This window comes from Schistocerca piceifrons, chromosome 5, assembly GCF_021461385.2.
Source record: "Schistocerca piceifrons isolate TAMUIC-IGC-003096 chromosome 5, iqSchPice1.1, whole genome shotgun sequence".
In the NCBI taxonomy this organism is placed as follows: domain Eukaryota; kingdom Metazoa; phylum Arthropoda; class Insecta; order Orthoptera; family Acrididae; genus Schistocerca; species Schistocerca piceifrons.
In genome coordinates this window covers 644,982,774-645,009,482 of record NC_060142.1, presented here as the reverse complement: position 1 = coordinate 645,009,482, position 26,709 = coordinate 644,982,774, and positions in this window count along the sequence as shown.

Here is a 26,709-nt window from a genome sequence, read left to right as displayed (position 1 = left end):
AACAATTTAAGTGTAGACCAGATGCGGCTTGAATTCAAAGAAACTGTATCGGCAGCAATTGAGAGATTTATACCAAATAAATTAACAAACGACGGAGCCGATCCTCCTTGGCACACAAAAAGGGTGAAAACACTGTTGCAAAAAAAGGAAAAGAAACATGCAAATTTAAACAGACGCAAAATCTCTAAAATTGGCTGTCTTTTACAGAAGCTCGAAATTTAGTGCGGACTTCAACGCGAGATACTTATGATAGTTTCTACAGCGAAACTTTGTCTCGAAAGCTGGTAGAAAATCCAAAGAGATTCTGGTCGCATGTGAAGTATGCAAGACACGATAACACCTCTGTGCGATAACAATGGGCATACTATCGAAGACAGTGCTGCCAAAGCAGAGTTACTAAACACAGACTTCCGAAATGCCTTTACAAAAGAAGACGAAGTAAGTATTCCAGAATACGAATCAAGAACATCTGCCATCAAGAGTAACGTAGAAGTGAATATCATCGGAATAATGAGGCAACTTAAATCACTTAATAAAAACAAGTCTTCCAATCCAGACTGTATACCAATTAGGATCCTTTCAGAGTATGCTGATGCAATAGCTCCATACTTAACAGTCATATACAACCGCTCGCTCGAGGAAAGACCCGTACATAAAGACTGCAAATTTGCATAGGTCACGCCAATATTCAGTAGAGGCAGTATGAGTAATCCACTAAATTACAGGTCCATATCATTAACGTCGATATGCAGCAGTATTTTGGAACATATATTGTGTTCGAACATTGTGAATTATCTCGAAGAAAACGGTCTATTGACACACAGTCAACACGGATTTAGAAAACATCGTCCTTGTGAAAAACAACCAACTCTTTACTTACACGAAGTGTTGAGTGCTATTGACAAGGGATTGCAAATTGTTTCGTATTTCTGTATTTCCGGAAGGCTTTTGACCCTGTACCACACAAGCGACTTGTAGTGAAATTGCGTGCTTATGGAATATCGTCTCAGTAATTTGACTGGGTTCGTGATTTCCTGTCAGAGAGGGCACAATTCGTAGTAACTGATGGAAAGTCATAGAGTAAAACAGAAATGATTTCTGTCGTTCCCTAAGGTAGTGTTATAGGCCCTTTGCTGTTCCTTATCTACACTCCTGGAAATGGAAAAAAGAACACATTGACACCGGTGTGTCAGACCCACCATACTTGCTCCGGACAGTGCGAGAGGGCTGTACAAGCAATGATCACACGCACGGCACAGCGGACACACCAGGAACCGCGGTGTTGGCCGTCGAATGGCGCTAGCTGCGCAGCATTTGTGCACCGCCGCCGTCAGTGTCAGCCAGTTTGCCGTGGCATACGGAGCTCCATCGCAGTCTTTAACACTGGTAGCATGCCGCGACAGCGTGGACGTGAACCGTATGTGCAGTTGACGGACTTTGAGCGAGGGCGTATAGTGGGCATGCGGGAGGCCGGGTGGACGCACCGCCGAATTGCTCAACACGTGGGGCGTGAGGTCTCCACAGTACATCGATGTTGTCGCCAGTGGTCGGCGGAAGGTGCACGTGCCCGTCGACCTGGGACCGGACCGCAGCGACGCACGGATGCACGCCAAGACCGTAGGATCCTACGCAGTGCCGTAGGGGACCACACCGCCACTTCCCAGCAAATTAGGGACACTGTTGCTCCTGGGGTATCGGCGAGGACCATTCGCAACCGTCTCCATGAAGCTGGGCTACGGTCCCGCACACCGTTAGGCCGTCTTCCGCTCACGCCCCAACATCGTGCAGCCCGCCTCCAGTGGTGTCGCGACAGGCGTGAATGGAGGGACGAATGGAGACGTGTCGTCTTCAGCGATGAGAGTCGCTTCTGCCTTGGTGCCAATGATGGTTGTATGCGTGTTTGGCGCCGTGCAGGTGAGCGCCACAATCAGGACTGCATACGACCGAGGCACACAGGGCCAACACCCGGCATCATGGTGTGGGGAGCGATCTCCTACACTGGCCGTACACCACTGGTGATCGTCGAGGGGACACTGAATAGTGCACGGTACATCCAAACTGTCATCGAACTCATCGTTCTACCATTCCTAGACCGGCAAGGGAACTTGCTGTTCCAACAGGACAATGCACGTCCGCATGTATCCCGTGCCACCCAACGTGCTCTAGAAGGTGTAAGTCAACTACCCTGGCCAGCAAGATCTCCGGATCTGTCCCCCATTGAGCATGTTTGGGACTGGATGAAGCGTCGTCTCACGCGGTCTGCACGTCCAGCACGAACGCTGGTCCAACTGAGGCGCCAGGTGGAAATGGCATGGCAAGCCGTTCCACAGGACTACATCCAGCATCTCTACGATCGTCTCCATGGGAGAATAGCAGCCTGCATTGCTGCGAAAGGTGGATATACACTGTACTAGTGCCGACATTGTGCATGCTCTGTTGCCTGTGTCTATGTGCCTGTGGTTCTGTCAGTGTGATCATGTGATGTATATGACCCCAGGAATGTGTCAATAAAGTTTCCCCTTCCTGGGACAATGAATTCACGGTGTTCTTATTTCAATTTCCAGGAGTGTATATAAACGATTTGGGAGACAATCTGAGCAGCCGTCTTAGGTTGTTTGCAGATGACTCTGTCGTTTATCGACTATTAAAGTCATCAGATGATCAAAGAAAATTGAAAACCTATTTATAAAAAATATCTGTGTAGTGCGAAAATTGGCAACTGACCCCAAATAACGAAAAGTGTGAGGTCATCCACATGAGTGCTAAAAGGAATCCGTTAAACTTCGGTTACATGACAAATCAGTCTAATCTAAAGGCCGTAAATTCAACTTAATACCTAGGAATGACAAGTACGGACAACTTAAATTGGAAGGAACACATAGATAATGTTGTGGGGTAGGCTAACGAAAGACTGCGTTTTATTGGCAGGACGTTTAGAAAATGTAACAGATCTACTAAAGAGACTGCCTACACTACACTCGTCCATTTCTCTTATAGAATACTGCTGCGTGATGTGGGATCCTTACCAGATAGGATTGATGGTGTACATCGGAAAAGTTCAAAAGAGGGCAATAGGATTTGTAGTATAGCGAAATGTGGGAGAGATTGTCACTGAAATGATACAGGATTTGGTCTGGACATCATTAAAACGAAATTTCAATCGCCAACTTTCTCCACTGAATGCTAAAATATTTTGCTGACGCCGAGCTACATAGGGAGAAACGATAGCCATAACAAAATAAGGGAAATCAGAGCTCGCACGAAGAGATATAGGTGTTCGTTTTTTCCGCACGCTATTCAATTGGAAATTTATGGAAGATCTTATGGGACCAAACTGCTGAGGTCATCGGTCCTTAAGCTTATCCACTACTTAAACTAATTTACGCTAAGGACAACACACTCATCCATGCTCGAGGGAGGACGCGAACCTCCGACGTGCAGGGGGGGGGGGGGGGAGCACCGCGCGAACCGTTGGTGTTTAAGACCACGCGGCTACCCCGCTCTGCGCGCTGTTCAAGAGTGGAGTAACAGAGAATTATTGTGAAGATGGTTCGACGACTGCTCTGCCAGGCACTTAAGTGTGGTTTGCGGAGCATCTATTATCTATGTAGATGTAAATACTGAGCTACTGCCACGCGCTTCCCGTCAAGCGGGGGAAAGAGGTTTACTTGCGCATAACAGTGTAAAACTATACATAACCCTGTCAGTTCACCTAGCGAAAAGAAAGCGAATTAGAACACAACACTATATATTTCGCTATGAAATACAGTGAAACGGTATACTGCTGTTGAAATAAGCGCTAATTGATGAACTCAGTCTATCGTTCTCGTTCGAATTGTGCAAAAAATGATAGCTGTGGAAAACAAAAAACAAAAAAAAACTATCGCGTGTTCCTAATCTGGAGAGAAATTATCATCATCACCTGCCCTATTGTGATGGTTCATTTAGCCTTTTTGCTGCTACAGATGTGGTGCCTGCATTCCGTGCTGAGGGCAGTTTTTGTTATGGTTGTGGCGCTCGCCAAATGCTTTTGCCTGTCAGTACTGAAAGACGACGTTCCGGTCGATATTAAATACTTATCCGGTGAAAAATTCCATTTTTGCTCTCCTTACAGTCTTATATTTTCACTCGATAAAGTACTAAATATATTTTCGTTGTCCATGATACTTACGGCACTGCATGAAATTAAGTAAAACACCGCATGCAGTTTTAAGAGTTAGCATTGATAAGCTTTGCTGAGGTAGATTTTAGTTCGCACATTGCGGGAAACAAAATGTAGATAAGATACCGAAAATTCTTCTAAAATTGAGAGTAGAACTATATCTCATTTCGTTTTCGAGATATTTAGTTTTGCATCTGACCATCAGTCGCGTACAACACGCCAATTCACGACCTTGCAATTGCACTCAAAGAGGCACATATGAGTGAGAGGTCAACAGCTCAGGGTACATACAGACGTCCATGTTGTTGCAGGAATAACGAATACCTCTTGAAAGCTGACTAAAGTAAGAGTCTTCTGCCGAGCAGAGTTCCTTCCTCGCACCCGTAAATAAACTACAGTGTATGACTTCGGCTGTTTCACGTTTCGCTATGAACACGTATACGTGTACACAGCACCTGCGTAATGGCATAGCAGAACGTATATACCAGCCCACATCAGCTAAAGAGTTAGTGAGAGCTTACTGGGAATACTTAACTGCCTGTTTTTGTCGCGTTGGAGATCAGTGGGACAAACAAGCTACAAATGGTGGCCTGCACCATGGCTATGGGGAGTACTTCGCCTACCTGGTTAATAGTTCCCAGTCAAAGAAGTGTGCATCGTGCAACAGTATGGTAATATTGGAAGGCGGACTCATGCATGCGCTCAGCATAGGGAATCCTGGACACTGCTGAATATACATGACGATGGTAATGTATGCTATAAAGCCTACGCAACACATATAGTAGTTAAGGTGCCACAACAACTCTGTAAACTCTAAAAGCTGTTTGTGAGAGCCAGAGGGATGGCTTTGTGCAGTAATTTTTGTGATTTCTGGACGACAATTACATTAGAAAGTCACCAAGGAGGACCTACCACGGCATCTGGAGGCGGAATGGGAGCCTAGCGACCAATAGGAGCTCGGTTTTATGGATTCTGATGAGACAACCTACGGAAAGAATAATAAGGCGAAAACAGTGTCGTGGTGCGATAGCATGTTTTGGAGGGGAAGGGGGGAGGACGGGCAGTGGAGAGGGTCGGAGTTAGTCTGGTTTTGGCTTACCCAAACGTGAATAGTGAATGTGGACTGCGGCGACAGCCTGAGAGTAATTCGCGAGAAGGGAGAGATTGGGTGTTCTGCCTCTAGCAGCGAAAAGAGGAGAGAAGTATTGATTACAGCGAAAGGTAAAAGTGCCGAAGTAATAAGCTACTGTTTGTCTACAGGTGTAAGGAAGGAGTTCTGCTCAGGAGAAGACAGGTAGTATCTGAGGCATATGGATCGTCTGGGGAGAACGTCTCACACATGTAGTGTTAGGTTTAGGTGCTCCGAGGTGGACAGAGGGACTGTGGCGATGAAAAACACACGTTTATGTATGCTTTACTGCGCTGCGATACTTTACGAAAGTTGTACACAACTCGTTGGGTGTCCTTGCGGACAGATACAACTATGCAGTGTCCTGTCAAGGCATGTGTTACTGTCTACGTCCCTCCTGGGCACCACACTTTCAATCTCTGTAGTAAACACATGTCCTTATGCGAAGGCTGATCTCCCTTAAGAAACATAGCTACGAACTGCAAACCTGGAACATTGACTTAGAACTGTCGTATGCCACACCTATGGCTGCCGCCGCTTGTCACAACGCGGAAGCCCATCACACTGGCGGAGGCGCGGAGGCTGCTGATTGGGCCGCGATTGTGGTAGGCGGCGAACTTCAAAGTGCTGCCAGTCGCGCCAGTCGGAAACTGCCAGCTCCGGTTGCGTCGGAGTTTCTAAGGACGTCACTGAGGTTCAGCTAAACCTTACATTTCCGTGTGTGAGAGTATGGATACGATAATTATTATCGAAGGTAAATAAAAGATCTCCGCTTTTAATTAACAATGACATGTCCTTTCTCATGGCTAGTCTTTTCCTCTTTAAATTTTTACGGTTACTTTGTGTTGTCGTTGTCTTTCCACTGAGCGCCGTATCCTTTGCATGTGATAGAAGTGAATGAAACGGGTGTTCATCTGACTGTATTCATTACTGTCAGTCCTCCGGCGTTGATATTCCTGCAGCTAATCGATTATGTGAGCGGCTGCTGGGTCTTCGAATTAGTGAGAGGGTCCTGATGATTCGGATTTAGAAAATAGCCTTCGACTCACGGTGCAGATGTCTTGCAGTTAGGTTGTTAATTAATTTCGTTTGGAGGTATTTGCGGCTGATGCTAGAGGCAGCTGAACATCAATGTCCTTAATTAGGTGCCTCAATAAGGGTTGGTACGTCATACTGTACATGAAAGTTGAAGGAGGCGCTTTACTTGGAACCATCTAGCGGAATTGATTGGCGCCTCAAAAATGGCTCTGAGCACTATGGGACTTGACTGCTGAGGTCATCAGTCCCCTAGAACTTAGAACTACGTACTTAAACCTAACTAACCTAAGGACATCACACACATCCATGCCCGAGGCAGGATTCGAACCTGCGACCGTAGTGGTCACGCGGTTCCAGACTGAAGCGCTTAGAACCGCACGGCCACACCGGCCGGCGATTGGCGCCTCCATAGAGTACTGTGTGCACAACAACCATATGATAAATAAAATTGGAAGGAAGGTCAGCATTGGCCGTAATTTATTTCGATCACGTAATGATAATCTTCAGTGCTGGAAGTTAAACACTTCACACAGCGATCAGTGAATAAGAAACAAAAGACCACAAATACACCTGAGTATAAACCAACTATTGGTACGAACATACCTTTAGCGTACAAATTAAAGCTCTTAGGCACTGGTGTCTAGTTACTAGCAGCAACAGAAGCTATGAAACGATCACAATAACTCAAGCCGCTGTTTACATTCACCTCAGTGTGACAGGGGTTTGGAACGCCCTCTATGTGACTTGTGTCATGTGAAGACTTAACATTACTTTATTTGGCAAGAGATTACCACAAAATACCAAACGTGCACTTGCAAATCATTAATTGAATATTTCAAATTTAAAATTGTACATTACAAAAGCATAGCAAAAAGGAAGGGGGAAATGCACATCTTGCCAACATACACTGGCGTGTTATTTTCAAAACAACTTAAAAAAGAAACATGCAAGAATAAAAATCAACAGGTGAAGAATAAGGTGCAATTTACGTAAATTAACGACTTTGCACCTCTGACTTCCCACGCCATATGGCGGTTGCTGTGTTATAACAAATTCTGTTTTATTTTATGTCATGTTATTTGCATATTTTTCTTTTTTACTAGTCCTGTAATCTGACACAATATAATTAGTCTGTTGATATTTATTCTTGCATGTTTCTTTTTTAAGTTGTTTTGAAAATAACACGCCAGTATATGTTGGCAAGATGTGCATTTCCCCATTTTTTTGATATGCGTTTTTAATGTGCAATTTTAAATTTAAAATATTCATTAATTTGTATGCTAAATGTATGTTCGTACCAACAATTTGTTTACACTCGGGTGTATTTGTGGTCCTTTGTTTCTTAGTCACTGATCGCTATGTGAAGTGTTTAACTTCCAGCACTGAAGATGATCATTTATGTGATCGAAAATCGATTTTGCTGTCAATAAATCATCAAAATTACGGCCAATGCTGACCTTCCATCTAATATTATTTATCTACCGGAATGACTAGCACCGCCTCCTACACAATGGCTCTGAGTACTATGGGACTTAACATCTGTGGTCATCAGTCCCCTAGAACTTAGAACTACTTAAACCTAACTAACCTAAGGACATCACACACATCCATTGCCGAGGCAGGATTCGAACCTGCGACCGTAGCAGTCGCGCGGTTTCGGACTGCGCGCCTAGAACCGCTAGACCGGAATGTCTAGCATCCGCCTCCTACACAATGGCTCTGAGCACTATGGGACTTAACATCTGTGGTCATCAGTCCCCTAGAACTTAGAACTACTTAAACCTAACTAACCTAAGGACATCACACACATCCATGCCCGAGGCAGGATTCGAACCTGCGACCGTAGCAGTCGCGCGGTTCCGGACTGCGCGCCTAGAACCGCTAGACCACCGCGTCCGGCTCCAACACAATGGCTTTCAACTTCTCCACTCCTAATTTTGAGTAACTTTTTTTTTTGGTCATCAGTCTACTGACTGGTTTGGTGCAGCCCGCCACGAATTCCTTTCCTGTGCTAACATCTTCATCTCAGAGTAGCACTTGCAACCTACGTCCTCAATTATTTGCTTGACGTATTCCAATCTCTGTCTTCCTCTACAGTTTTTGCCCTCTACAGCTCCCTCTAGTACCATGGAAGTCATTCCCTCATGTCTTAGCAGATGTCCTATCATCCTGTCCCTTCTTCTTATCAGTGTTTTCCACATATTCCTTTCCTCTCCGATTCTGCGTAGAACCTCCTCATTCCTTACCTTATCAGTCCACCTAATTTTCAACTCGTCTATAGCACCACATCTCAAATGCTTCGATTCTCTTGTGTTCCGATTTTCCCATAGTCCATGTTTCACTACCATACAACGCTGTACTCCAGACGTACATCCTCAGAAATTTCTTCCTCAAATTAAGGCCGGTATTTGATATTAGTAGACTTCTCTTGGCCATAAATCCCTTTTTTGCCATAGCGAGTCTTCTTTTGATGTCCTCCGTGCTCCGTCCGTCATTGGTTACTTTACTGCATAGGTAGCAGAATTCCTTAACTTCATTGACTTCGTGACCATCAATCCTGATGTTAAGTTTCTCGCTGTTCTGAATTCTACTACTTCTCATTACCTTCGTCTTTCTCCGATTTACTCTCAAACCATACTGTGTACTCATTAGACTGTTCATTCCGTTCAGCAGATCATTTAATTCTTCTTCACTTTCACTCAGGATAGCAATGTCATCAGCGAATCGTATCATTGATATCCTTTCACCTTGTATTTTAATTCCACTCCTGAACCTTTCTTTTATTTCCATCACTGTTTCCTCGATGTACAGATTGAAGAGTAGGGCCGAAAGGCTACAGCCTTGTCTTACACCCTTCTTAATACGAGCACTTTGTTCTTCATCGTCCACTCTTATTATTCCCTCTTGGTTGTTGTACATATTGTATATGACCCGTCTCTCCCTATAGCTTACCCCTACTTTTTTCAGAATCTCGAACAGCTTGCACCATTTTATATTGTCGACGCTTTTTCCAGGTCGACAAATCCTATGAAAGTGTCTTGATTTTTCTTTAGCCTTGCTTCCATTATTAGCCGTAACGTCAGAATTGCCTCTCTCGTCCCTTTACTTTTCCTAAAGCCAAACTGATCGTCACCTAGCGCATTCTCAATTTTCTTTTCCATTCTTCTGTATATTATTCTTGTAAGCAGCTTCGATGCATGAGCTGTTAAGCTGATTGTGCGATAATTCTCGCACTTGTCAGCTCTTGCTGTCTTCGGAATTGTGTGGATGATGCTTTTCCGAAAGTCAGATGGTATATCGCCAGACTCATATATTCTACACACCAACGTGAATAGTCGTTTTGTTGCCACTTCCCCCAATGATTTTAGAAATTCTGATGGAATGTTATCCATCCCTTATGCCTTATTTGACCGTAAGTCCTCCAAAGCTCTTTTAAATTCCGATTCTAACACTGGATCCCCTATCTCTTCTAAATCGACTCCTGTTTCTTCTTCTGTGTCATCAGACAAATCTTCACCCTCATAGAGGCTTTCAATGTATTCTTTCCACCTATCTGCTCTCTCCTCTGCATTTAACAGTGGAATTCCCTTTGCACTCTTAATGTTACCACCGTTGCTTTTAATGTCACCAAAGGTTGTTTTGACTTTCCTGTATGCTGAGTCTGTCCTTCTGACAATCATATCTTTTTCGATGTCTTCACATTTTTCCTGCAGCCATTTCGTCTTAGCTTCCCTGCACTTCCTATTTATTTCATTCCTCAGCGACTTGTATTTCTGTATTCCTGATTTTTCCGGAACATGTTTGTACTTCCTCCTTTCATCAATCAACTGAAGTATTTCTTCAGTTACCCATGGTTTCTTCGCAGCTGCCTTCTTTGTACCTATGTTTTCCTTCCCAACTTCTGTGATGGCCCTTTTCAGAGATGTCCATTCCTCTTCAACTGTACTGCCTACTGCACTATTCCTTATTGCTGTATCTATAGCGTTAGAGAACTTCAAACGTATCTCGTCATTCCTTAGTACTTCCGTATCCCACTTCTTTGCGTATTGATTCTTCCTGACTAATGTCTTGAACTTCAGCCTACTCTTCATCACTACTATATTGAGTAACTACATTAAGTAAATTATTGCTTTTTTTATTTTTTACGAACTGAATCAATGGTACTCTATTTATAAACAAGGTTATAAATTATTTTCTGAATGAAAAACAAAAGAAAAATTTTGATTATACATTGATTTAACGTACTGGAGAGACGTGGGCAGAAAGTTCTGGCGCCGCTCTGAGGCAGCTGCCTGCCACTTTGCTCTGACTGTGCTGGTTTCTCTCTGCCACTGGCACGACGACGAGCTGGTCGTTTTATTATCACGTTGGCCACCTCCACAACTCTTTGAATTTCCTGTCGTATTCATTCCAATGGTAAGAATCATTTTTCTCCATTTTCTGTTGCAGAAAACTTTCGAAATGTTCCGGAAATATTTTGAGTGTGGAAATAAAATGTAAAACCTATTTGTCTCTAAATGCTATGGATGTCTTAGAAAATAAAACTCTCAAATGTTGATGCAAATTCTGTTCCTTTTTCTCAGAATCTACACATTTACTTCCTGTAAATTACTTCAGCTACTTACAAATGTGCCACACGACGCCTTATGACCTGAATTCGTCCTGAAAACGTGAAGCACAGTAACAAAAATCAGCTAGTTATACAAAGCACATCAAAATCTGAATTTCAGTCACTTAGGTTGTCATCAGCCCTGTATGTGCGTTCTATCTTGAATCGTACCAACCGATGTACTGTAGAGGAAGCATACGCAATGACACTTTGCTACGCTGAGTGAACCTGAACTGTACCATTAAAATTGCTGAGGTACTTCAGGAACGTTTTCTGAGTATTTTAGTGTGAGGTACCCTTGCTCGCTACTCGTTACCTACGGAATAATTGTGCTTACTGTGATTTCTTACGGCCTTTTATATTTCTATCTGTGCTGCACTGAAACTTTTTGCACACCAGTGGAAATATCGACGATATTCACTCTGTGTTCCTTTTGGAACCAAGCTTCTTCTATTGACGGGCGGTACTTGCTGCTCAGAACAGAAATGATCACTTGCATCCAGTATTGCTCGGTTCTGTTTCGGATGAGTTTCCCCAGCAGCGTTAGTTGCACGTTACAGCAGTATCGATAGGGTTCCTCGTGTATGGCTACGGAAGAGCGGCACGATCGCTGAATACTGTGGAAGATCGGCGCTATTCTGAGCTGTTCCCACAATGAAGGCCACCACATTACGGCATGGGTGCCTTTCTTCTGTGGCTTGTGTTTTGTGTAGCACTTTTTGGTGATCGCATATTATACGCCTTTTCATTGTTGTAAACATAGGTAATTGTGGTAAAAACGGAATAAATCGAAAGTGCATTATTGCTCTTTGGCCGTGGTGGTCTAGCGGGTAGAGCGCTATATCCTGGCCTCGGGTAGTGGTGGGACTTCTCCTCTTTCCAGTCCTTTTAAGACGGCCTGATATCCACTCAGTGTACTATCAAAAGAGCACCGGGCTCTTCCTCACGGATAAAATTCAACTGCAGTGATGGGCCCGCCCCCTCATCCTTCCTAGTGGCTGGCTGTACTCAATCTACTGTTAGGCCATTAGTCTTGTCACGCGCTTGAGCCACAGAATTTAGCTACTTTACCTGTACATTACTACTCTGAATCGGGCTACCGTCGACTACTTGTCCATTGAACCAAAACAGTCACGTAACGTACGTGAACAACTACGAAATTTTGATGGTGCAGGTGGACTTCGTGCTGTATTTTATACCGGACTTTGCATCCGAAGTGAATTTTAGTACAGTGATCTGCAAAGCTTAATGACATGATGCATAAAGTAAACCAATATACCGGGTGGTTATAATTGAAGAGCAGATACTCACAGAGGTCCAGTATGGGCTATAATTATCGTATAGCAGCGAAACGTCGTAGATATTCTAATGCGCTAAGGCGGAACCGACGTACGGTGGAAGAAATATTAGTTCCAATTTTGGCCACCCCGTGCAAATCTGGCGCTATGAATGCAAGAAAGACATATAGAAAGTTTTGTATAGGTAACGGACTAGGAACGGGAAGTGGGCAGAAAAGGTCAAATAAATGAGGGAAACGTAATTTTCATCTTATTATTAACCGTCACTTACACGATTTGTTCAATACGAGTACCGGAGACGTCGACGAGATGCCGCATCCATAAAACGACATGATCAACAGTTTATCGCAGCAGTTCCAATGGAATCTGAGGAATCTGCCCCTGTATACAGACCTTCGGCTCAGGTAGAGACCGAAAATGTCCCTGGTAAACGCGTTCTTTTAGAAAAGTCACATGAATTCAGATCAGGTGATCTTGGGGACCATGCACCTGGAAAAGCGTCTGACGATAATTCATTTGTGGAAGATTGCATTAAGTAGATCTTTCACGGTGAGGATGATATGAGGCATAAAAATAATGGTTTCCACACAACTGCGCTCTTCCAAAACAGTAGTCACATGTGGTAAAAGGAGGTCTCAGTATTGTGCAGACGTCACAGTGCACCGTACAGGCCCCCTGGACCTATTCTCTTCAAAGAAGAACGGAGCGAGAAAAACAGTGCTTGTGAATATACCAAACACAGTCATATGTGACGAGTGCACAACACGTGCTTCTGTGTATTCACTGCGTCCTGAAGTGTAAAACGTGCCTTGTCCCTCTACAGAATATTATCTGCCCACATATTATCAGCTTTCATCCGTGCCAGAAATCAAATTCAGAACGTCACTGCAGATCATGACGGTTTCAGTTGCTGCAATACCTGGACCCTGTCTGGTACCAGTGTAAAGTAGACCACAAAACTTCCCGTCCTGTTGATGACGGGATGCGCCATTCTTGTGATACTGCACGAGGATGCAGTATCCGGGGCATGTGCTGAATGGTCAGTTATAGCAACAGCATCCTCGTCAACAACCCACCAGTATAAGACGGATTCCTCTCCCAGGTGCCGCACCAATCCACCCGTGTTTTCGTATTTCATTATCATCTTCTTTAAACCGCCGGCCGGTGTAGCCGAGCGGTTCTGGGCGCTGCAGTCTGGAGCCGCGCAACCGCCACGGTCGCATGTTCGAATCCTGCCTCGGGCATGGATGTGTGTGATGTCCTTAGGTTAGTTAGGTTTAAGTAGTTCTAAGTTCTAGTGGACTGATGACCTCAGATGTTGAGTCCCATAGTGCTCAGAGCCATTTGAACCATTTTTCTTTAAACCACTAGCAACATCTAACATGTTAAAGAACATAGTTCTTATATAGAAAAAGAGCGATCTGTAATTATTATAAATAAATTGAATTGGAAGCAGTCTTGATCGCTTAATCTTCTTGTTTGTGGCCACAAACAAGAGGATTGCCATGCGCCACCGCCTCCGGCAGACATTCATGGTCCGAAGATGATTTGATAAAAAGATCGAAAAAATTAAACGATCAAGACTGCCTCCAATTTATTTATTAGTAACATCGGTGCTCGCCTCAGACCTTTCAGTCGCTGATACTTCCTCAATGCAGCACAGTAATTGTTGCCATTCATATAAAACGACTTCACTAACAGTGCAGAGCGTCTCTTCTCGATAGCCATACTGTTTACCCGCATTGCCCGCATCTCATGGTCGTGCGGTAGCGTTCTCGCTTCCCACGCCCAGGTTCCCGGGTTCGATTCCCGGCGGGGTCAGGGATTTTCTCTGCCTCGTGATGGCTGGGTGTTGTGTGATGTCCTTAGGTTAGTTAGGTTTAAGTAGTTCTAAGTTCTAGGGGACTGATGACCTAAGATGTTAAGTCCCATAGTGCTCAGAGCCATTTACCCGCATTATGGCTGGACAAATGATAGAGTGGATGTCGTACTGTCATACAGTGTATAGCGCGAGATTTCCATCCGGTGCTCACATTTCGAACTAATTTGTGTGCGGAGTAAGCTGTCACCAGCACACCAGGCGTAAGCAGCGGGGCTATCAGGAGAGGGCACAAAGACAAACTCGCAAGAAACGCACCACCAACGCCCTCTCGACCACCAGTATTTAGATCGTCAAAATGGACCACAGGACCCGAGTCAGACAACCAGTGAGTCACTGAGTGGGGTCACGTCCAGTCACAGACAGTCACAATCACAATCAGTGTCTGTCTCATTCAGCACATAGCGACCAGAGTTGGCCGCGTACTTCAGCAGTCGTGAGGCTAATGTGGGCTATTACAGGAGAGCTTGAACCACGACACCAGGACTATCTTAAGTTAAGTAACTTCTTGTTCTCATTAATGCAGTTCGTGTTATAGAAGTGGATATTGGCCACCAGATAACATCCTTTCCTTGCTTCCCATGGTACAGGCCTACAGTGACAACGAGATGACACAAAAATTTGTCTGCCAGTATAAATATGTTCTTCTTTAAAATATTAGTATATCTGCCAAATTTCGCTGCCATACGATAATTACAGTCCACACTGGATGTCCATGAATAGCTGCACTTTAACTAAACCACCCAGAAAAACAACTTGGGTATAAGTGATAGTGTGAAGGCTTGTTGTCAGAGGTGACAAAGTCGTAGGCAGAAAGCGGGATGCCACATGGCGGTGTGTCTGTGTGGCTATAGCGCCAAATGGAAGGACTGGAAGAAGACAGTGCCTGTCAATAAGCGAGCTGTTACGGGGACCTGAGGTGTGTTCTTTGTTACAACATGGCCTGGAGACAACATTTGGGTGACTTCACATGCGGAAGAATGATAGGGGAAATGAGGAAATAGAGGAAGGACGAGGCGTGGAGAGTATAGCCCAGTATGTCGCCACTGCTCAAGGTATTGCCGTGAATGGAGGGGGGAGGGGGGGGGCGGTGGGAGGGGGAAGGGCGTTCACTACGACAGGCACCCCTGTCGACCACGTCCACCTACAGCTGCAGGTGATGCTACATTATGCAACAAGCAAGAAGGGACCGACAAACAGTGGGTGAAGTTGGAACGACAATTAAGACAACTGCAAGGCACCCAGTTTCATGTTTCAGAATGGAACGGTGTTAGTGTGGGGGAGGTCTCGCCTAACGACCAGTACACTGTGTTCCACTGACAAGTGCACATCGGCAGCAATGGTGCCAAGAGTGCAGGGACCGGACCAATGAAGAGTGCTGTCACGTTCTGTTCTTGGACGAGAGCAGATTCAGTCTGAGTACTGATTCTGGACGTACTCTCGTGTAGTGAGATGTGAGAACAAGTAATTTATCCAGGAACATTGTCGAAGATGATCGGTTTGGTGGCAGAGATGTTATCGTGTGGAATGGCATAATGTTGCATGGGTATACTGACCTACAAATCTTCGAAGAGGGTACACTCACCTGTTAACATAATTGTGACACTGTAGTGCGTCCCCATGTGCATCTTTCCAGGGGTCCATTCAGCCCTGACTTCTCTTTTATGGATGATATTGCAACGACTGCACCGAAAACGTTGAGGAGCTCTAGGAACGAGACCGGCAAATTAAATTCCCTGCTCGTTCTGTCAGCCTACATCCCATCAACCACTTATGAGATACGCTGGGGAGATGTACTGCACCACATCCACATTCACCAACGACCACCTAGCAGCCGTCAAGTGCGCTCATCGAGGAATGGAACGCCCTACCAACAAACCTCCATACAAATGTTCCGGACAGCATGGCAGAACATTGCAGGGCATTGCGATCCTTGGTGATCACATATCCTTTTAAGAGCCATGTTCCGCCTTTTACCATGTCAAGGAGGCCATAAAAAATCGCGGTGACTTCGTTGTAGCTATTGTCTCTGAACAAAAGTGTCATATTTTTGGTCTCATTGCATGCTTATTTTCTTTTACCTTCTGAACTAGTGTATAGCAGTTATTTCTATGTATGGTCCAAGTTTCATCGAGCTTTGTTACGTGGCAGCGACGCATCAGGTGAGACTTACTTTCGTCTTTAAGTTGTGCACATTGTTGGTTATAGCCTAAAAGTAAGTTTCATGAGTATATTAGTACACTGATACGTAGTTCTGCCGATTCAAGATATATGTTAGATATTTGACGCCATGTTTTCAGTGTGAAAAGCCGTTTCCAGCATAGTGACTGTTGGGGCCACACAGAGACTTACGATTGCTTCCTCGTTTACCATCATAACAGAGTTCGTCCCACGGTGTCCTGGAAGGCAAACGAGATGCCAGAAGGACAGCTGGCCAGGGTGCCAGTGTGTTGGTGTGGACAGGCCGGCCCTCGAGCAAGCACCTAAGAGTCGGTGCGGCGCGGTCGGACTAACAGGAAAGAACAACAGACGTCCTGGCCACGTCCTGGCGGGTGCTGGGCCTTCATTAAGCGCGGCGAGGGACGAGGGGTGAGTGCGTGGGGTGAGGAAAGAGGGGCAAGGCGCGAGGGACGAGGCGCCAGGGCCAAGAGGCGGTGGTGGGGGGGGGGGGGGGGGGGGGGCGAGGGACGCTGTTCTGTAGAGTGCTGCCTGGAATTCTTGACGTGGCTGCCATAATGGGCCATCCTTTGAAATGCACCATGCTTGCAAGTGAGAAAGTCAGATCCTGTCACTACCCTCAACAGTGTTTGTAACACAAACAACACTTCACACTTGATACACTTGAAATACACTGCCTGCCAAGTAAAAAAGGTATTGTTGGTGCTGTTGAAATTTTAATATAGGTGGAGATGCATTAAACTTCAATTTACACAGGAACTGCAGGCTGTTTTTGAGATGGTCGAGTTTTTTTTATTTTTTTATTTATTTGTTTATTTATTTATTTTTTATTTCACAGCTTCTTTTGACATCTGTACCTATATTAAAATTTCGACAGCACAGCACCAACAGTAGCTAATGGTACAGCTTGAAAATGACCATGGCGCTCGAAATGATCTCATACCAATCAGAGCAGCTCAACAAAAACATTATAGCAGTGTAATTGTATTTTCAATATTTAATGTCCTTGCAAAGCATATACAACTCTGCAGGCCCACGAAAAATAAATAAATAAAAAGAAAATGAAGAATTGATACTTCTTTGGTTGAGAGGCTACGTGACATCATTTCAGAGATTACATAACAGAGTCAAATTCAAACATAACCTGGCAGTACGACGTTCAATCTGGTGGTGTCTGGATGCAAGACTGATTCTCCTGGGAAGTTTGTCATAAAACCGTTATATCTTCTCCTGAGACAAACTGGCTTACAAGTGTGACCCTGGGATGGAGTTTATCTGAGCTAGTTCCACAAATGTTCTATCAGGGACAAACCTGAGAATCCTTCTGCCCATAGGTTGTAGCATAAGAACGTTGCTTCAGGGTCACTTTGAACGATCTTGACCCCTCATCAAGTCACATATGGTCACTGATGTTGAACACATGATGTCACAAGCCATGCCCTCCTTTATTTGTGTGATGTCACGTGCCACTTATCAATGACATCATAATCTTGACTTTAATAGTAACACCATCTTTTCAATGTTGTCACACTGGTGGGAAATGCAAAATACCAATGAATCAGGCAATCGATTTGCATCTGACACACATTCAGTTTGAGCCACTAGTATTATTTGTTAAATATGCCACTGCTGAAAATGGCGTCATTAAATGGTGTGTGTGTGTGAGAGAGAGAAAGAGACGCGCCTGGGTATCTGAGAGCGCCAATGCACTGCTTCCGGGACTCGGATAGGCGCTCTAGTCCCGGATCGAATCCGCCCAGCATATTAACGACGAAGGTCATTATGCCGGCCAGCCTCGATGTGGTTTTCAGGCGGTTTTCCACATCCCGCTTGGTGAATACTGGGCTGTTCCCCACGTTCTGCCTCAGTTATACGACTCACAGACATTTGAAAACTTTTGCACTATTACATGGCTCACACCAGACACGGACAGCTGGGGTACACTAATTCTGTCCCAGGAGGTTCAGAGTGGTGGCAGGAACGGCATCCAGCCATCCTCTGTAACTAACATTGCCAAATCAGTAGTAACCAGCCCAAGCCCGCATTGAAGCGGGACAAAGGCCCAGAAAAAGAAAGAAAGAAATATACCTGTGTGTGCATAAAATCACACATGATGACACACATCATGCTATCTCTCACAAAGTAAGTCAGGAATTCTATTTTTTATCAAAACCAAGTGAAAGGTCTGTTTCCTTTTCTATGCATGATTTTTTTCATCCAGATATGGTGAAAGATATCTGCTTTTCTGTACTGCTGTGTTGTAGAAATCTCCTGCACAGTGTGCAACTTGTAACCTTCCACTGTATATGTCCATCACTTTCTTTCTTGAACTGCTCTTTTTTCTATATATATATATATATATATATTGGGAGGCTAGCTGGTGTACCAAGCCTTTATCGAAAATTATTTTACGTTTTCTAATTGTAATAATCAGAATCCCATTACTTCCTCTGTTTATTTTTTTAAGTGCCTCTGCAGCCTCAGTACCAGTTTTAATATTTAGATAAATTACCCTTGCGCATCTGAAGCACACATTAGTTACTGTTAATAGCTATTTATAGCCTAAATTGTATTCGGAATATGCAGGCAGATCAGCCAGATCAGCTAGATGAAGGTAATCAATTGCCTTCGTGAGAGCCAATCTCATCGATAAACTTTGCGTCTACAAATTTCAGTTCTTCGGCTATTTAAACTTGCTTGCCGATTACAATGAAGCAAGAAGAGCAAGACCTTGTCACAGTGAAGTATCAACAATAAAATATTTCTTTATATAATGTGTTACAGAGGGCGAGAGAAAAAATTCGAACAAAATAGACTCTAGATAAAATTACTTTTTAAAAAAATTTTACATTTCTTTCATTGCTCAACAACAATGTCCACTCCGCTGACTGCCGTCGAAAACATTATACTTCTTTCGTTATTCAGTAACAAGGTCCATTTCGACCATTGGTATCAAACTGGAAATCTCACAAGTGACAATCGCGCCACCACTGATCCAACGACTTAACATTTACAGTAGCAGCCACCATTTGTCAAAACGCATTTTCTATCGGAGTGGAGGAACTGAGTGGCAGCCCTATACTCTGTATTATGCACGTCATATTCTGAAAACAAACCCTTAATCAATTCTCTTTATTCAAACCCATACGAAGACACACACGTGCCCGCAGTGTTATAAGTGAGCGTAAATCATTCATTGCTGTCTCCAATGACACACCAGCTGAGCTAATACTGTGATGGTGGTGATTTTCCAGTAAGCATTTTTCTGAAGTTATATCCAGTTCATAACAGGACGCTGCGCAATGTACGATGAAATCGCCAGAAGCAATTACACTAATACAAGCACTAACCAACATCTGAAATGCAAGTTTCTTGGGAAAAACCCGATTGCAGCGTGGAATCCTTAGAAATCAAAGAGAACGGTGTATATGTTGCTAGTAAAAAGGAAAATTCAACAACGAGCAGTCTCATGCTACCAAAAAATCAAACTCTCTTGCTAAGCGTGAGGGGAGTTTCCCTTACCTTGATTAAAATTTCCGCATCCTGAAGTGTGCACACGACTGAGAATGGAGACGAGGTTTTCCACTACCCGAGATTACTGACAAGTTGCGGTTATCAAAGCTTGTTGTAATTCTTAAGATCCAAGATGGCCGCACTTCCGATTACTTGATCGTGACGTTTCTTACGGCTATGCTTCCTAAATTGAGAAGTGAGCGTCTGCTTTCGAGAAACTGCGAGACTACAACGCTACATCCATATGTACAACGTTTCTTATAGTATTAAATCTCCAATATAACACTTATCCAATTGGCTGAAGGCGTCATTTCTATAACAAAATCATGAATAACCAGACTTAATGTTATCATATTGCCTGGAAATAGTGAAAAGGTAATATTACATATTTTTCAACTCCGAGAGCTGTACTGAATTTAAATTGCCACGCTTGTAGTGCAGCACATTCAGTTTCATCCTAATTACGGAATACTAGAGTCAGACGTAGACCATTTTTTAAAGATGTGCCGTAATGTTATTGGCCTTCCTGGGACACTCGTATTTTTGCCGGTTACTACTAGATTATTTTTCTAGCACGATATTCGACATGGTATCTGCCTTATCTGAGATAATTCATTTAATGTCATGTTTGTTGAGAATCATTACAAGTTTAAGACGAGCGTTTGAAACAATCTTCCGATAATCATCTGCAAACCCAAGTATCAACCTGAGCAGAATTCCGAAGCTGAAGCGTCCATTGTCAACAACAAAGTCTTTTAGTTCATTTGTTGTTCCCCAGCTAGTATTCTCCAACGTCTGGCGTGAAGGAAAATGCATATCCTTTCACTAGCATTGAAATTCCCGGACTTTGTGCATGGCCCATAATTTGATTATTTAAACGTTACTGAATTTCCGAAAAGAAGTGAATTGCACAATTTTTATTTAAGTGGATGTGAGAAGCTTTCTGCACTCCTGATTCAGCAGAAAGTGATCCTTAAATATACGGAAGACTTTCGCATGACAGTACGTAGGTGTGACTATTTTGTATCGCAATCGATGTAGAAACGCTGTGAGCGAAAACTGGTTGATGAAATGTTTTGTAATTGTGATATTCGAAGCGAGTAACAGCGTCGCCAAAGAGACGTTTTCCTCTCACATTCAGTATGTAGTTGATCATAATTTTCTCCTTTTTCTTCTTCTTCTTCCTCTTCACTCAACACTATGTCGAAAGGGAGTTCAGAAACAGTTATGTTAGTATTTATAGCATCTTGTACCCTAGTGATGGCAGTATTTGTCCATTGCGTGAAATTAGCACACTTTTCACACTCTTCTTCTTCTTCTTCTTCTTCCTCTTCTCCTCTGTATTCGTTCTCGCGTTCCCCCCCCCCCCCCACCCCTCTCTCTCTCTCTCTACGTAGCGTGCTGCCTATATACACTCCTGGAAATGGAAAAAAGAACACATTGACACCGGTGTGTCAGACCCACCATACTTGCTCCGGACACTGCGAGAGGGCTGTACAAGCAATGATCACACGCACGGCACAGCGGACACACCACGAACCGCGGTGTTGGCCGTCGAATGGCGCTAGCTGCGCAGCATTTGAGCACCGCCGCCGTCAGTGTCAGCCAGTTTGCCGTGGCATACGAAGCTCCATCGCAGTCTTTAACACTGGTAGCATGCCGCGACAGCGTGGACGTGAACCGCATGCGGGAGGCCGGGTGGACGTATCGCCGAATTGCTCAACACGTGGGGCGTGAGGTCTCCACAGTACATCGATGTTGTCGCCAGTGGTCGGCGGAAGGTGCACGTGCCCGTCGACCTGGGACCGGACCGCAGCGACGCACGGATGCACGCCAAGACCGTAGGATCCTACGCAGTGCCGTAGGGGACCGCACCGCCACTTCCCAGCAAATTAGAGACACTGTTGCTCCTGGGGTATCGGCGAGGACCATTCGCAACCGTCTCCATGAAGCTGGGCTACGGTCCCGCACACCGTTAGGCCGTCTTCCGCTCACGCCCCAACATCGTGCAGCCCGCCTCCAGTGGTGTCTCGACAGGCGTGAATGGAGGGACGAATGGAGACGTGTCGTCTTCAGCGATGAGAGTCGCTTCTGCCTTGGTGCCAATGATGGTCGTATGCGTGTTTGGCGCCGTGCAGGTGAGCGCCACAATCAGGACTGCATACGACCGAGGCACACAGGGCCAACACCCGGCATCATGGTGTGGGGAGCGATCTCCTACACTGGCCGTACACCACTGGTGATCGTCGAGGGGACACTGAATAGTGCACGGTACATCCAAACCGTCATCGAACCCATCGTTCTACCATTCCTAGACCGGCAAGGGAACTTGCTGTTCCAACAGGACAATGCACGTCAGCATGTATCCCGTGCCACCCAACGTGCTCTAGAAGGTGTAAGTCAACTACCCTGGCCAGCAAGATATCCGGATCTGTCCCCCATTGAGCATGTTTGGGATTGGATGAAGCGTCGTCTCACGCGGTCTGCACGTCCAGCACGAACGCTGGTCCAACTGAGGCGCCAGGTGGAAATGGCATGGCAAGCCGTTCCACAGGACTACATCCAGCATCTCTACGATCGTCTCCATGGGAGAATAGCAGCCTGCATTGCTGCGAAAGGTGGATATACACTGTACTAGTGCCGACATTGTGCATGCTCTGTTGCCTGTGTCTATGTGCCTGTGGTTCTGTCAGTGTGATCATGTGATGTATCTGACCCCAGGAATGTGTCAATAAAGTTTCCCCTTCCTGGGACAATGAATTCACGGTGTTCTTATTTCAATTTCCAGGAGTGTACAACGCCCATTACGTTTATTTCAATGCAATCGAACGCTTATTTTTTATCATCTAAATCCACACAAGATTTCTGTATTGATTCTAATCCACATGCTTAATTCTGAAACAAAGCTTACCCAAAGTGGCATGTAAAAGGGAAGATTTGGTAGTTCCACAATCTTGTAGCCACGTGGTGCTGCAGTCCAGAACTGATGTATCGCTTTTGTAGGAACAACATTGTGGAATGAAACTTCAAAAATGTTACAGCCAACGCATAGGAACATTTGCTGGTTGTCCTCTAGTCTTTAAGATTTCATTTTCAATTACATTTCTCTGAAAACCTGAAACTGCCTCTGTATCATTATTCAGCTGAAAATCCACGCATTAATTTCTTCACATCTGGTATCGTTTGAGAGTTTTACTGTAACTAATGTTCAGTTTGACACTGATTTTTTTTGTTTTACCTCCATCATCTTCGTACTAATTCTTGATGTATGTCTACCTTCGTTAATAAGGCACAAATAACGTCAGGGAGTCCATAAGTCACACCTGTCTGGTCATAAAACTAGAAGTCATTATTTCTCGATGTAATATTTGGTATGTATTGTAGATAAAGAAGCTGAGTATGGCAATGTAGTATGCGTGATGAGACAAATTTATTGTGAGGTTAAAGAAGTTAGTTACAATGGAGTTTTTTCCTGGTAGGGTAAACGTTGCACCATGATCGAGGGCCTCCATTGGGGTACTATCAGTATGGGCTAAAACACTTGCTAATTTATCTAAAATTCAGAAACTGGCCACAGCCCTGACTTTATGTGACTGAGACATGTTTTACACTGAAGAGCCAAAAAAACTGGTATAGGAATGCGTATTCAGATACAGTGATATATAAACAGCCAGAATACGGCGCTGTTGTCGGCAACGCCTGTATAAGACAACAAGTGTCTGGTGCAGTTGCTAGATCGCTTACTGCTGGTAGAGTGGCAAGATATCAAGATTTTAGTGAGTTTGATCGTGGTGTTATAGTCGGCACACGATCGATTGGACACAGCATCACCGAGGTTGCTATGAAGTGGGGATTTTCCTGTACGACCATTTCACGAGTGTACCGTGAATATCAGGAGTCCGGTAAAACATCAAATCTTCGACATCGTTGCGGCTAGAGAAACATCCTGCAAGAAAAGGACCAACGACAACTGAAGAGAATCGTTCAATGTGACAGAAGTGCAACCCTTCCGCAAATTGCTGCAGATTTTAATTCTGGACCTTCAACAAATGTCAGTGTGCGAACCATTCAACGAAACATCATCGATATGGGGTTTGAAGCCGAAGTCCCACTCGTTTTTTTTTTTTAGATTAGATTTACTTTCATTCCTATTGATCCGTATTGAGGAGGTCCTCCAGGATGTGGAACATGTCAGAAAAACAACAATACATGCCAAATATTTACAACTAAAACAAATAAGCTAATGTACCATTCCACAGGTCCCAAGTGGAATGATCGTCATTTTTTAATGAACACTAAGAGTCATTTTACGAATACTAATGCATGGAATTTAAAATAAAAAAGTTTTTTTATTTATTTATAAGGTAATAAACATGTAATACAACTACTGTAATACTTATTTGCACTGAACACATTACTGCACTGAAATGGTGCAGAAGTTAGATTATACTTACACACACACACACACACACACACACACACACACACACACAGACACACAAATTTTCAATGATCACATTACTGCACTGAAATTGTGCAGAAGTTATGTTGTACTTATATACAAATCAGTTGGTTTTACTAAGAAATTCATCAATGGAGTAGAAGGAGTTGTCCACCAATAAATCCTTTAGGCTTCTCTTAAACTGAATTTCATTGGTTGTTAAGCTTTTTATGGCTGCTGGCAAGTTATTGAAAATGTGTGTTCCTGAATAATGCATACCTTTTTGTACAAGACTAAGTTACTTTAAATCCTTGTGAAGATTATTCTTATTTCTAGTATTGATTCCATGAATTGAGCTGTTGGTTTGAAAAAGTGATATATTTTTAATGACAAATTTCATTAAGGAATAAATACACTACTGGAAACTGAAATAAGAACACCGTGAATTCATTGTCCCAGGAAGGGGAAACTTTATTGACACATTCCTGGGGTCAGATACATCACATGATCACACTGACAGAACCACAGGCACATAGACACAGGCAACAGAGCATGCACAATGTCGGCACTAGTACAGTGTATATCCACCTTTCGCAGCAATGCAGGCTGCTATTCTCCCATGGAGACGATCGTAGAGATGCTGGATGTAGTCCTGTGGAACGGCTTGCCATGCCATTTCCACCTGGCGCCTCAGTTGGACCAGCGTTCGTGCTGGACGTGCAGACCGCGTGAGACGACGCTTCATCCAATCCCAAACATGCTCAATGGGGGACAGATCCGGATATCTTGCTGGCCAGGGTAGTTGACTTACACCTTCTAGAGCACGTTGGGTGGCACGGGATACATGCTGACGTGCATTGTCCTGTTGGAACAGCAAGTTCCCTTGCCGGTCTAGGAATGGTAGAACGATGGGTTCGATGACGGTTTGGATGTACCGTGCACTATTCAGTGTCCCCTCGACGATCACCAGTGGTGTACGGCCAGTGTAGGAGATCGCTCCCCACACCATGATGCCGGGTGTTGGCCCTGTGTGCCTCGGTCGTATGCAGTCCTGATTGTGGCGCTCACCTGCACGGCGCCAAACACGCATACGACCATCATTGGCACCAAGGCAGAAGCGACTCTCATCGCTGAAGACGACACGTCTCCATTCGTCCCTCCATTCACGCCTGTCGAGACACCACTGGAGGCGGGCTGCACGATGTTGGGGCGTGAGCGGAAGACGGCCTAACGGTGTGCGGGACCGTAGCCCAGCTTCATGGAGACGGTTGCGAATGGTCCTCGCCGATACCCCAGGAGCAACAGTGTCCCTAATTTGCTGGGAAGTGGCGGTGCGGTCCCCTACAGCACTGCGTAGGATCCTACGGTCTTGGCGTGCATCCGTGCGTCGCTGCGGTCCGGTCCCAGGTCGACGGGCACGTGCACCTTCCGCCGACCACTGGCGACAACATCGATGTACTGTGGAGACCTCACGCCCCACGTGTTGAGCAACTCGGCGGTACGTCCACCCGGCCTCCCGCATGCCCACTATACGCCCTCGATCAAAGTCCGTCAACTGCACATACGGTTCACGTCCACGCTGTCGCGGCATGCTACCAGTGTTAAAGACTGCGATGGAGCTCCGTATGCCACGGCAAACTGGCTGACACTGACGGCGGCGGTGCACAAATGCTGCGCAGCTAGCGCCATTCGACGGCCAACACCGCGGTTCCTGGTGTGTCCGCTGTGCCGTGCGTGTGATCATTGCTTGTACAGCCCTCTCGCAGTGTCAGGAGCAAGTATGGTGGGTCTGACACACCGGTGTCAATGTGTTCTTTTTTCCATTTCCAGGAGTGTATATTGGGAAGCAGTAGTTAGTATCCCTAGTTCCCTAAACAGGCTTCTGCAGGATGTTCTTGAGTTCACACCACATATAACTCTTACTGCACGTTTTTGTGCCCGGAAAACTTTAGCTTGGCTTGATGAATTACCCCAAAAAATAATCCCATATGACATTATGGAATGAAAGTAAGCATAGTATGCCAGCTCTTTCATTTTTATATCCCCTATGTCTGACAAAATCCGCATTGCAAACAGAGATTTGTTAAGACGCTTCAGCAGTTCTGTGGTGTGCTCCTCCTAGTTGAATTTATTATCAAGCTGTAATCCCAAGAATTTAACACTGTCCACTTCATCTGTCTTCTTGTCATCGTATGTTAGACATATACTCTTGGGACACCCCTTACAAGTTCTGAACTGCATGTAGTGTGTTTTTTCAAAGTTTAGTGACAAAGAATTGGCTAGGAACCAGTGATTAATGTCCACAAATATGTTATTGGCTGATCTTTCTAAGACTACACTTGATTTGCTATTTATTGCAATGTTTGTATCATCAGCAAACAAAACAAACCTGGCATCTGGTAATGTTACTGGTGAAAGGTCATTGATATACACAAGAAAAAGTAAGGGCCCCAAAATGGAAC